The following is a 12,158-nucleotide window of genomic DNA, read 5'->3' on the forward strand; positions in this document are numbered from 1 at the left end:
TTCTATAACACCACTGTATGACACAGGACCCCACCTATCTGGGCACAACCATGCAGCTTCTGAGGGGCAAGCAGCAGGAAAGGGTGCCAGCATCATACAAAGCATCAGGAGGTTTCATTTGGGAAAGCCCACCCCTGAGACAGCCTCATCACTCAGAGTCCTAGAGTCAAAGTCAGTGTTTAGACATTTACTCCTTCATATCCTGGACACAATCACTCATGCAGGTCGATTTAAATAAGGGCTCTTTCAAGAAGCCTTGAAATATAGTAAATGCTTAGTAAAAGCTTCCTGGATTAAAGTTATAGAAAGTTTAGGGTTTCTTGGCATTAAAACAATTGAGGACTTCAGACCATTAGCCAGATATTTGGGCAGTAACCAACAACCAGCAAAAATTGTGAATTCTTACCATGTATGATCCTGAATTTCAATAGTTGAAAGTAAAAGTTTAGAGGTAGAGAGAATGTTTCCAAATGCATTATTTTCCTATGGAACTACAGAAAGTACTATGATACTTTTTCTAAGGCTCTCTAGGAACTGTAAAATTTAGTAAAAAATGGGCAGGTAAACTGTATTTCATCATTCTCCTAGATTATCTATTGTACTGTTAATTTAGCAAATGGGAAAATTAAATACCTCTTATGTGAATTAAATGTCTTATTAATGTTACTGTATACTCCTTTACAAAGTCAAGACCAGGCCAAATCAAACACAGACAGCCGGAGTGATTACATCTAATCTCATCAGGGCACAATTGCAGACCTCAAGAGAGATGGCCAGAGCACTCTACATATTGGAGTTGCTTTTAATTTGAAACAGAACTTACTTCAGAATATGTCAAACATTGAAACCGACTTGGTGGGGGGGGGGGTAATCAAGATAAAAATATGACAGCATTGAAAATTGTAAGTTACATGTTAATCTGTAAAGTTACATGTTAATTCTGTAAAGTTACATGTTAATTCTGTAAAATCACTACAGAATTTGTAGTGTGTAACAGTTAACAATTAAATCTTACTCTTCACAATATCATTGCGTTCATTCTTACATGTATTTGTGCAAACATGTGCGTTGAGGAGTCAAGTCTAAAGTAAAGAAGTATGGAGGGCAGGAGCAGACGTAAGCGGGAAAAAATGCAGAATTCATGGAGACCAAAAGACCACACAGAATTAGGGGCTTTTCAATAACTCTGGGAAGCAGAGATGTGTGCTGATGGTGGGGGGTATGGATGGAAAGAGAGGGAGTTGGGATAAACCAGGTCCGACCCAACAGGGTCTGTAAGCCAAGATAAGGAATTTGGACTTCATCCTAAGAGCAATGGAGGACCTTTGAGGGATTTAAAATAGGAAAGTGACATGATCATGTTTGCATTTTAGAGATACTTTGGCTTGTGCGTGGAAAACAGGTTAGAAGTCTGGAGTTATTTGAGAGGGCTGTGAGCTCAGTTTTACAGGTCAACATACAATGCATGCCATCCCCTTCAATGTCCACATTTTTAGAAATCACATGCTCAGAAGATGAAAAATCAGATAGAAATAATAGATTTGGAAGTCCTCTTGATAGTCTAAATTTCACCCCGTGGAACTTGACCGCACGATTAAAAACCCTCTATCAGGGACTATATCTGCAATGCTGTCCAGTGCCTGCCCAGAACATAGGAGATTTAGGACTTGAGTATCATGTGCATGACTACCTCTCAAAGTGTTTTTGAATCAGAATGGTTTTAGTCATGCTAAGGGTAATGAAAACTGATGTCTTTTGATTTTTTTTCTGGGAAATAATAGCCCAAGAGCCAAGAATCTTCACAATCTCCCAATATTGATGAATGGTTGAATCCATGTCTTATTTTTGGTTTGGAAAAATTTGCATTTCTCAGCAGGATGAACTTATCGTATCTAGGACAGTTTTTTTTTCTTTTTGTCCTATCTTGAAAGATGAGGAATGCCAAGAGAGAATAGGAGCAAAGGTCATCCCAGTGTTAATGATTTTGCAGAAATTTGTAGTTTGGGATTAAAGGTTTTCTTCAGTCAAGAAAGTGCAGCATTCATTTCAAGTCTATTTTTTTCCAATTTAAGGGAATACACTGTGTGTTTATGTTCTGGTATACACTACTACCCATATTATGTAAATATCTAGAATATTCTGGAAATAGTTGGTAGGAAGATCTAAAATGCTATGAATAGCCTCTTAATACTTTAAAAGTCATTCTGCTTTCAGTTCTTCAATTACCATAATAAATCTTTCTCATCTCCTTTTCCTGAGGGAAATTACTGGAGAGTAAACTCAGTTGGATTTCTTTTGAGGAGGTAGATAAACCAAGACTCCTAAGACATAATTTGTAGCTTAAAAGACATCCGGGGAGGGGGGGAGAGGAGGGAAACTTTATTGAAATAGTTCTATACTTTTGTCAATTTTCTCAAAAACTCCATTTTAAGCTCTACCTACTTAAAATACAAGTAAGTAGATATATTCTAACTCTTGACCTCATCCTCTGTAGGCATAGCCTCCGGGCACTCATTGTTTTTTCCTTTCCTGACATTTTAGTCTAACCTCAACGTGACAGGTTCAGGCATCCTGAGAGCAATGGTGGGAAGATTTCTGCTCTCCTTGGCTTATGCCTGGAAACCTGGCTTCCGCCTGTGAGCTGGACACACAACAGTATTATCAATGTCGATCAACTGACTTGAACACGAAAGGCAGTAAGGACACGCAAGAATAGAAAATTGCTCGACCGAGAGACAGAAGTGGCAGGTTTAGAAAGAAAACTTAAGGTTGGCACGTCTTCAAAGGGGGTGGTTGGTATGCTTTCTTTTCCTGTATTTTAGTTCAACATTGAACAGCTACATGTGTGTTCTAGGTCAGGCAACATCAGGAGTCTAAAAGAAAGGCAGGAACCATCTCCGTTGCCCTAAAACTTCTAACAGTGGGAAGATGGCATGCATATACGAGTTAAATAATTTTAAGACTGTAGGCACACATGAGAATAAATTAAGTAGACTCTGGGGGTGTGGTGCAGGGAAGACAGGGGGCTTTCAAGGAGGAAAGAAGTAGGGGGTAGAAGGTAATGTTGAAGAGAATATGGTAGAGGCATGCTTTAGAGGCAGGGGAGAGAGAGAAGGAACGGCAACATGAGGGAAAATGCGGAGGCCTGGCACTATTTAGCATCGTCTAGGCTTTCTGAAGGAACCAGAGCAATTAGGGTGGGAGAAAGTGACAGGAGATTACATTGGAAAGGAAAGGTTGGGCAAGACTGTAGAGAATTGTGGATTTCATTCCAAGGAGTTTGACTGGACTTGTTGACAATGAGGCATCATGTAAGGTTTCAAGTAGGACAGTGCCATTCGCCTCACGAAAGGTACCATTTGTAAATTTAAAATCAATTTTTAAACTGAACATAAAAATGTTCAAAAGGGAGAGAAAGAGAACAAAATGAGGCTGCTGTCATGTCGGACCTTACTGCCTTTTTTACAGCTGGGGAGGTCTCTACTTGAGGCTGTTCAACAAGCTAAGAGATATAAAGGATATAGAAGAAACATATGGATACAGTAGGCATCTCAGGATTGTTTTAGGGGTCCTGAGAGTCTTAGAAGCAACCAGTTTAATGAACCACAGAAGTCAGGAGACACAGGAAAACATGTGCATCAAGAGGCTTCCCAGGCCACAGAGCTGGGGCAGGTCTTACAGAACAACACAGAGCTAATGCCCTCAGCCTGGGCCATCTCAGCACCTCCTGCTGGTCTCAGTCTGGATCTCCAGATCCACAGTGTTCCTGGTTAACTACCCTCCCCAGCTTTTCCCCATCCTCCCTGAAGTCTGGATAAAGATTTCAGTAACTTGCCCTAATTCACCTAACAACCTGGCAGAATAAGAACCCGAAGCTATGTGCTTCTCTTAACATCATGGGACCTTTTGCCAAAGGTGTCAACTTCCACCCCAGGGGGCTTAGTGCTTCAGAAACCTTGATTTCCAAACTCTGGACATGTCAATATGGATGTAGGGCATCTAATTTTCCCTTAACTTCAACTGACTTCTGGAGTTCAACATCTTGACTGCACCTTCCAGACCCTTCTTCCTGTGAAGGCAGCCAGACCCCTGCTACCTGGATCCTACTGGCCCCCTGAAGGAGATAACAGGGAGGGGCAGAAAGAGTCTACACCAGCTAGGTAACCTGGTTACCTAGAGGTTAGGTATCAGGGTACCAGGTGGCAAGTTAAGAAACAAAGAAGCAAAATGACCAGACGTGGGCAGCAAAGTCTGAGGACCTGTTCAATGGAGGTTTACATTACAGGCACAAAATTAGCAAAATAGACTTTGCCATCAGCTACTATGGCAAGAGGATGGGGGTGGGAGGCTAGAGAAAGAAGTTTATTGCCTCCTGCATAAGCGATGGATCGGTGTCATGGTTTAGCCTAGTGGGAAATACTTTTCACCTCTAATTTCAAGCAGGAACTGGCCTTTTATGTTAAAATTATAACCCATCCCAATTCTTTTTTTTTCTAACGGGGATCCTTTTGAGGTAATATTCAGCTGTGGAGCTGGGTTTAAAACACCTCTCTGATTACCATAGCACGTAAAAAGAAGCTGGGTCCCAAAGAGAGAAGAATGCAGTTGCCAAAGAGAACACAGAAACAGGCACAGCAGGCTTGGGCTAGGGAGGGCAGCCCCTGTGGCCACAGCAAGCCTTACAGAGCATAGTGTGGGGCAGTGGAGCCTGCTATGAAATAAATGGGAAGGACCGTGTAACTGGAGGCTGTTCTAGGAGCAACTTCCGAAGCAAGAAAGTCCAGGTCTCAGAAATAAGGGCACCAAACCAAGAAGGGGATACCCAGTGAAGATATGTTCTATGAACACGGATAGGGACATGAGGAAGAGGACCCAGACTGGACCAGAATGGTTCCCTAATCCACTCCGGTGGAAGGGTTATCATTGATCCCTTGAGTGTGGAAGAATTCCAGATCCATATCATCGGTCCCACCCCCCACCCCCGCATATGCCTTGAGTTTGCAGTCCGTTTTATCTGCCCCTGAGGACATTCACATTCCCCATTTGTGGTTCCCCTGCCACTCTCCCTGCTCTGGACTCCCACTTCTCTTCTCAGAAAAATTCCGATTTTTCCCCCCTTCACGATCCCTCTTCAAAACATTCCTCAGGATCTCTAAGTGTGTCTTCATTGGTTATCTGAATGGCCCTCCTTCTAGGAAGGTAAGTTCACTTTCTTTCCTGAAGCACCTAGGAGGCATGATGACTGATATTCCTAAAAACAAAGCACACATGGCTGTGCAATCTCTTTGGCCTCCTCTCCATACTCTGGTCTTCTCCCACATAGGTCGCTTCCTCAACAGCTGCCCCTCTCCTCTGGATCACTACTCCAATGGTATTAGAGCACAGGTGACATGGTTTGTTCCTTTGGACCAGAGGGTGCCCCCCACTCCCCCATTTCTGGAGCACACTTCTCCCCTGGGGAAGGGGAGGAGGCTGTGGGTAGCTGGGCAGAAAAGCTGGCTCAGGGATACACAGGACGTCCCTGGTGTCTGGGTGATATGCTTCACCCTGCCCTGTCAGAGCCAATTGGCTAAACTTCTTTATTCACAGGTATCTTCTCCCAGGACTCTACTTCTTCCTTTCTGTCTGCTTTCCTTTGGGGACACTCGGTCCAGCAGAAGTATCTAAATATCCGTTGGTTTCAAAGGTCCCTACAGGGTTCCTGCTCCGTCAGGTGCAACAAGAGATATGTCTGGATATTGCCGTCAGCGACAGTTAAGAACTTTCCCAATGTTCTATGACAGTTAAGAAGCAGTCTGCCTGGAGCATCAACAGCTGACTTCTGGGTCAGAGGTCATGAGCTCTGAGGTTCCTCAGGTGTTGCCTGGATAAAAATGCCCTTTTACCTGCCTATAAAAAACTGTACGGTTTTCATTTTGAAGTATGTGTTCGGTCATATTCAGTACACTGTTTCTCTCTTTTCACAAAAAATACTGACTTAAAGAATTCTAGGTATTTCTCTATGTCCATACATTGATTGGATAGACCTGAAGACTAGGTTCCCGGAGTTTAGGAGCCCACTGGGCAGCACTCCTGCCCTAAGGAGGCTGAATTCTGCAGGGGTAGAGTATTGACATTGGGCTGGATTGAGGGGTAGAGTATTGACATTGGAACAGATTGGGAAGCTGACTCAACCTAGGCAAAAACTGGGGTCATGAAAGGGTCAAAGTTCTGTCCTGACCTGCTAACAGATATGGGGAAGAAAAGGACATAATTTTTTTAACCTTATTTATTTTGAAAGAGAGAGAGAGAGAGAGAGAGAGAGAGAGAGAGAGAGAATGCACAAGCAGGGGAGGGGCGCAGAAAGAGAGAGAGAGGATCCTAAGCAGGCTCTGTGCTGTCAGTGAGGAGCCCGATGCAGGACTCAATCCCACCAATTGTGAGATCATGACCTGAGCTGAAATCAATAGTCAGGCACTTAACCAGTTGAGCCACTCAGGTACCCTGAAAAGGACATCATTTTTAAAACCCCTAAAAGTGAACCATTTTCTTCATCGTAGACCTATTTATTTTTACTTTGTTTGAGATATAAAGCAGAAGGATACATAAAACCATCATTTAAATAATAATCATCAAGCAAACACCTCTTGATATGTGTCTTCTATAAAGGCAGAATCTAGTGCTTGAAGTTGACTGATGGGGGAGGGTACGGGGCAAACAGTGGAAAAGGACAGGTAAAAGCATAGTGGTGAGAGTTTGAGGTGAGTACTTAAGTCCTTTGACAACTAAAATAGTATTCGATTGAAATTCTACTGCTGATTCTTATCTTTCCCTTATGTAATGCACTGTTTAATAGTGTATGAGGTGAGTTTTAGAATCTGATGATAGGTCTTACCTGTTTCGGGGAATTGGGTTGGGTTTTGGGAAATACTCTTGATCTCTCAAAATATCTGATGAGGATTCGTGGAGGAGTAACTGTGGTGATAATTTGCGAGAATCAGAACAGCCGGCAAGAGAGGAGTCTGGCTTTGAACTAGTCAACCCACTACAAACACACCTTCCACCTGCCCTAGAAAATGCTCTGCTTACTCTTTGGCACTGCAGTTTCTGTTTGTTTGTTTTTTAAACACAGTCTCGACATAGTTGTTCATTGGTTTTGCTACTGAAGAGCTGTTTGTTCTTATTCCACAGGGGTATTGGATTTCATGGTCTCTGCCTTCAACTAAAGGAAGGATGATGCCCGCTCACCACTTTGGCAGCCATTTTGTTCAAGTTAAGAGGCCCCTTAGTTACATTCCCAGGATTACAATCAAATACAGTGTATCTATATAAGAAAAAGAAGACACTGCAACCCCAGTTTTTTGTTTTGACATTCTAGGAATAAGCTAGCAACGCATCTACAGTTTTAGTGTGGCTTTCTGGGCCACGATTTAGTTGGGAATAGGCACACCTGAGATTTGAGTGGAGTGCCTAAGACCCTGGGCTTGGGCGTCAGGGAAACCAGGAGTAAAATGTTGGCAAATATCTTTCCAATTACTTTTCAGGGTGCAAACCCACAGAGGCAAAATGAATTTATTTTTTCTTTTTATAAAAGTAGGACAATATAATTTGTGTAGTAATTTATGTTTTTAACTTAATTAATAGAAATGAATATATCACTTAATAGCAATCTGTAGCTTCTAATGTCTACATCGTATTTTACTGTGTATATTTAACCAGCCTCCTACTGTTTATTTAGGTTGCTTTCAATTCTTTTTTTTTCTTTAATTGGAGTATAGTTGACACACAATGTTATATTTCAGGTGCACAACACAGTGATTCCACAAGTTTATATTATGCTATGCTCACCACAAGTGTAACTACTATCTGTGACCATACAACACTGTTATAATACCACCGACTATCATCCTTACATTGTACCTTTCATTTCTGTGAGTTATTCATTCCATGACTGCAAGCTCGTATCTCCCAGTCCCCTTCATTCATTTTTCCCATCCCCCCCTCAGCCTCCCTTCAGGAAACCACCAGTTTGTTCTCTGTATGTACGGGTCTGTCTGCTTTTTTGGTTTGTTTGTTTATTTTGTTTTCTAGATTCCACATAGAAGTGAAATCATATGGTATTTGTTTTTATCTGTGTGACTTATTTCGGTTAGCGTAATACCTCCCAGATCCACCCATTCTGTCCCACAGTTAATTGTTTGCTTTTATGAATACTGCTGCAATTACTAATCTCACTTCTGATTATTTCATTAGTATTAAAGACAGGAATCTGGAATTTTCCAAACTGCGTATTTTAAAACGTTTTTCACAATAACTTTCAGAAGTTATCAACAAGGAAGAGAGAGCAATATTTTTGCACTGATGGTAATGACTTAGGAGAAAGAAAAAACTGATACTTGGCAGAGAGGGCAGAATAGCGAGAGTAGTGTCATTAAGGAGGTGAGAGCCTATGGGATCTTAGTGCCCAAATGGGTGTTGGGGGGGAGGCGATTTTAAATAGAAGCAAGGAGAACTTATCTCTGGTAGAGAGCCGGAAGATAGAATACATGGGAGAAGATGCTGGAAGGTTGACAGTGGGGGTAGGAAAGAGAAGTTCTGATTGCTTCGAGAAGTGAAAAACAAGGTCATGAGTTAGAGTGAGGGGAGAGGAGATGATGAAGGTTTGAGAGAAGAAGATGGTAAAATAGAGTTGATTCTCATTATTTGTGGATTTAACATTTACAAATTCACCCATTTGTTCAAATTAACTTGTCACCCTCAAACATGCAGTCTTAGTGTTTTCATTTGCAGATATGTGCACACTCAGAGCTATGAAAAATTGTGGTCACCCGACATGTATGCTCCCAGCTGAGACTGACCAAGTTACACTGCGCTTTATTGTTTTAGCCCTCGTGCTATGAGAAAGTGACCTTTTCGTTGCCTATTTAGAGCCATACTTTTAGCACAAAATGGTGCTTTCGCTGTCTAAAATGCCTACCTCCAAGCATAGTGCTGAAATGCTGTCTAGTGTTCCTAAGAGCAAGGAGGCTGTGGTGTGCCTTATGGAGAAAATATGACTATTGGACAATTCAGGCATGAGTTATAATGCTATTGTCTCTGAGTTAAATGTTAATGAATCAATAATATAGATTCAGTAAGATGTCTTTAAATGAAAACGCACAAAGAACAAGATTATATGTGATCAGTTGATGAAAATGTGGCCAGAAGCTTGTAGCAACCTAACTCTGTATTTTTCCTAGGAGCACTGGTTCAGTATGCATTAGTTCACTGTTGCTGGTGACATCAAAGAACGTCACTGTAGCAAATAACAAGAATTGACTGTATTGGAGCACCTGGGTGGCTCAGTTGGTTAAGCGTCCAACTTCGGCTCAGGTCACGATCTCGCAGTCTGTGTGCTCGAGCCCCATATCGGGCTCTGTGCTGACAGCTCAGAGCCTGGAGCCCGCTTCGGATTCTGTGTCTCCCTCTCTCTCTGCCCCTCCCCTACTCATGCTCTGTCTCTCTCTCTCTCTCTCAAAAATAAATACACTTTAAAAAAAATTTAAAAACAGAATTGACTGCATTTGTCTCAAAGAATAGGAGAGTGAATGAAATAGGGAAGTTGGGCATCATAAAACAAGAGTTCATTTGACTTAAAATTAGAAATTTGAAGTAGGATCAATCAGCGTGATTGTGTGTTTTCCTCCAGCCATATTAGCTGTACAAAGACAGGTATGAAATATGCAAACAGCTGGTATTAACTAGGATTGTGATTCTGCCAAATGAATATGGTGAGTCCAGGCAGTAGTTGAGGGGTTGAGAATATATGCAAGAGAGCAGTTATGATAGTGCTCCTTGTGGCTTAACGTGTGTGTGTGTGTGTGTGTGTGTGTGTGTGTATTTTATTTATTTATTTTCAGTATAGAGGGAGTCAGGCATTGTATAGATTTATGTCTTTTTCAGTGTGGAATTCAGGATTTTAAGTTTTCTGAGGGCAGTTTGTCAGGATTAGGATCCATGTTCCACCAAGTACTAGCAAGATAAGCTTGTAAATCTGGTGACTGTGTTGTGATTTGTTCAACCTCAGTGAAACAACCACTGGTAGAGTCGTATGGTATTTGCCACACTCAGCAAAACTTTCTCCAGTGGATCACAGCACTATATTCACCTATTGGAGCTCTGAAAAACAAAACCTTCCCCAGTCAAGAATTAGTAAATGGGAAGACTGGAACAATTTATGTTATCTAAAACCACCACATTTTAAAGACTTGACCATGATATTTAATATGCCCGTATAAAAAAACTATTAGTGGTAATGGTACACGCGTGTTGATTAAAACTTGTTTTCCTCCAAACTCCAGAATTCCATGATCTGTAAGAACAGAAATTTCACATAGCACAAACTTTTCTAGAGAATAGAGAAGTGCGTATTTCCCAACCCATCTTTGAGGCCAGCACAACGGTGATACCGAAATCAGACAAGGACTGTGTAACAAAGAAAAATTATAAGACAACATCACTCATTTATCTGTATAAAAAATGCTAGGTATGATAAAGAGCATACTAAATTCAGCAATATAAAGAACAGAAACTACATTCTGACCAAGTTGGGCTTATCCTAGAGATGGAAAAGTGGTTACCATTAGAGAATCTCTAAATGTAGTTGATCATAGAAATATAGAAGAAAAACCTACAAATACTTCAATAGGGGCACAGAGAGAATTCGGTAAAATTCTATACTCTTTCATGATTTAAAAAAAAAAAAAAGCTCTTGGTAAAGACATGGTAAGAAACAGAAGAGAACTTCCTTAATATGACTACAGTTAACTACCCAAAACCTACAACAGACATTAGAATCATCTCATTAGAAAATCAAGAACTCACTACTACCATGCCCTTTCTACATTATTCTGGTGGTCCTTGATAGAGTCATAAATCAAGAAGAAGAAATAAAGAATGCAAGGATTAGGAAAGAAATAAAATTGTCATTATTCACATCAGATTGTCTACATAGAAAACCCAAAACAATCTTTGCCTCAGCTATAAAATGTTTGTTTAAATGGACAGAAAAAACTACTTACATTTCTTGAAAAAAAAATTTTTTTAAGGTTTATTTATTTGAGAGAAAGAGAGACAGACTGTGAGCAGGGGAGTGGCAGAGAGAGAGGGAGTCACAGAATCTGAAGCAGGCTCCAGGCTCTGAGCTGTTAGCACAGAGCCCTACGTGGGGCTCAAACTCATGAGGTGTGAGATCATGACCTGAGGTGAAGTCGAGGCTTAGGGAAAAAATCAAAACAATAAAAATAAACTCAGTAAGAAAACAAAATTGAAGAGCATAGTATTGTTGCAAACTTTCAATATCACAAATGGAATCATATTTATGTATCAATTTACAACAGTTGATTTTCAGCTGACCGAATGTTGACATTTCATGGGGTACTCCTCTAATATACATTGGGAATAATCTGTTTCTTGAAAGTTTGGCAGAACTTGCCCATAAAACCATGTAAGTTACACACACACACACACACACAATGAGTTTGTGTAAAAACTGATGAAATTGAATAATGTCCGTAATCTAGTTGATAGTAATCTGCCAATGTCAATTTACCGATTTTGATATTGTCCTACAGCTATAAAAGGTGTCACCCTTGGGGAAAGATGGGTAAATGGGCATGGGATTCTATTCCATGCTCTTTTGCAACTTTTTGTAAATCTAAAATTATTTTAAAATAGAAAGTTAAAAAGAAAATACATGGGCCTCTTATGAATGACATTTATTTATTTTTTTTATTTACTCATGTATGTCAGATAGAAATCATGTAGCACTCATTTCTTAATCCAACTCATTGTTGCTCATGTTAACTAGAAATGGAGTCCCTTAAAAAAACCTGTGTCAAAAAAGCAAAGTGTTCCACATTTGTGTTTCTCAAAGCTGGTGCTATGGAATTTGATCTCTGCAGTAGTAAGCTCATGAGTATTAATGGTTGTCGGCTAAAAATAACCCCCAGGGAGGTTACCTGGAGTTCTCTGTCATCCACGGGTATAGAGGCATTTCTGCAACTGACTAGAAGAAACCTTTTTGTCATCTCTCTGGTCACAGTTGCACTAAGTGCACTCAGCCCACCATGTGGCCCTTCGCTTGTCATTTCAACGGATCATTGGGCAGCTGTTATAAAGGGAGTCTATCCAAAAACACC

The 12,158-nt window shown here is 40.8% G+C and overlaps 1 long non-coding RNA gene across 12 annotated transcripts in view; it reads left to right on the forward strand.

The window, feature by feature from the left end:
- Positions 1–5,811: 5,811 nt before the first annotated feature.
- LOC122224882 overlaps positions 5,812–12,158 on the forward strand; it is a 30,242-nt gene continuing 23,895 nt past the window's right edge. For 4 of the 12 annotated variants that reach the window (XR_006204985.1, XR_006205086.1, XR_006205102.1 and 1 more), the window contains exons 1-3: positions 5,812–5,920; positions 7,171–7,251; positions 8,233–8,343. This is a non-coding gene — a long non-coding RNA (uncharacterized LOC122224882). The other 8 variants (XR_006205006.1, XR_006205038.1, XR_006205067.1 and 5 more) reach the window with 8 other exon arrangements.

The sequence above is a fragment of the Panthera leo genome, chromosome A1, assembly GCF_018350215.1.
Source record: "Panthera leo isolate Ple1 chromosome A1, P.leo_Ple1_pat1.1, whole genome shotgun sequence".
Taxonomy (NCBI): domain Eukaryota; kingdom Metazoa; phylum Chordata; class Mammalia; order Carnivora; family Felidae; genus Panthera; species Panthera leo.